General features: G+C 51.2%; 1 protein-coding gene across 1 annotated transcript in view; it reads left to right on the forward strand.

Moving 5' to 3' along the window:
• TMEM63C (transmembrane protein 63C) overlaps nucleotides 1-1384 on the forward strand; it is a 64818-nt gene that overhangs the window by 27654 nt on the left and 35780 nt on the right. The window contains exon 3 of the mRNA XM_006086947.3: nucleotides 1251-1313. The gene's annotated coding sequence lies outside the window, so the exon portion shown is untranslated. The remainder of the gene's footprint in view (nucleotides 1-1250; nucleotides 1314-1384) is intronic.

Genomic DNA, 1384 nt, shown 5'->3' on the forward strand with positions numbered 1-1384 from the left:
CAGGCCTGGCAAGAGTAGCTACTCAGCGAATCTTGTTAAGGGGATAAATGAGCCAATGAAAGAACAAGCCAGCGAGCCATTCCCCAATGCTAGCCCCGAGTCTTCATTTCCATTTTCCTACCACACCACGCTCAGTCTCCCCTCTGAGCTCTGCCCACACTTCCCCACCGCACTGTGCTGTTCCTGCACCTGCTCACGGCTCCCCCTGGAAGTCACTTTCTTGCAGAAGGCTCCAGCTATTGGCTAGGGGTAGCCTTTGCCTGCTCGCTTGCATGTCTCCTCAGCGAGCCTCACAGCCTCATGTGGGTGGGGACCAGCCTTCCAGGCCCCCAGAGCCTGGCCTGATGCCTGGCTTGGGGTAGGTACTCAACCCTTCCTTGTGGGAAGAAGGAGAGAGGGATGAAAGGGGGAGGAAGAGAGGGAGGGATGCTTTTGGGATGGGAGAGGATGAGGGAGTGGGAGTTGAGTGGAAAAGAGCAGCATCCAGAAGGCAAACCTCCTTCCCGGAGCCAGATGGGTGCCCAGAGCTCTCCTCAGCCCAGGACCCCTCCCTGCTCCGCATGCATAGTATTAAGCAAATAATAACAACAGTCCTTACGGCTGTGTAGCAGCTCACCCAGTGCTCTCACATCCTGGGCCTGGGTCCAGTCCCCAGACAGACCCGAGACAGGCTCATAAGCCACTGGCCTCGTTTTAAAGCTGAGGATTCAACAAATGGAGCTGGGACCATTGTATAGCCACATGGCAAAAGATGAACTTGGACTCTTATCTCACATCATACGTAAAAATTAACTCAAAATGGGTCATAGACTTCAATGTAAGAGCTAACGTTATAGGATTTTTTTTTAAACTTATCCTTATTGTTGAAAGTATTACAGACATCCCTCCTTCTCCCCCCATTCATCCCACCACCCCGCTCCTGCCCCCCTAACATTATAATATTTTAAGGCACAAAATCTTTAAGACCTTGAGTCAGGCAAAGATTTCTTAGATATGTTACCAAATGTATGGTCCATAAAAGAAAATTGGATGAATTGGACTGTGTCAAAATTCAAAATCTTGATGCTTCAAAAGACACTGTGATGAAAATGAACAGACTGGGAAGGACTATGTGTGAAACACACATGTGATAAAGGACGAGCTTCCAGAGCATGGAGATGAGGAAAGGGGCCCTGAGGGATGTCGCTGCCAGAGAGGAGGCCTGGGTAACTGAGCCTGCTGGTCTCCCCACTGTATTTGTTCCTTTGCAGCAGCCGGGTAGCTGAGTGGAGCCTCCAGGCCTGAGTTGGAGCCTCGCTGGAGAACTGACCCAGGTAAGAATTCTCACCAAGGCCTTCAGACCCGCCAGGTTCGCCTCCCTCCCCCTTTACCCATCTGCTTCCTC

Source organism: Myotis lucifugus, unplaced genomic scaffold (assembly GCF_000147115.1).
Source record: "Myotis lucifugus unplaced genomic scaffold, Myoluc2.0 scaffold_34, whole genome shotgun sequence".
Taxonomy (NCBI): Eukaryota; Metazoa; Chordata; class Mammalia; order Chiroptera; family Vespertilionidae; genus Myotis; species Myotis lucifugus.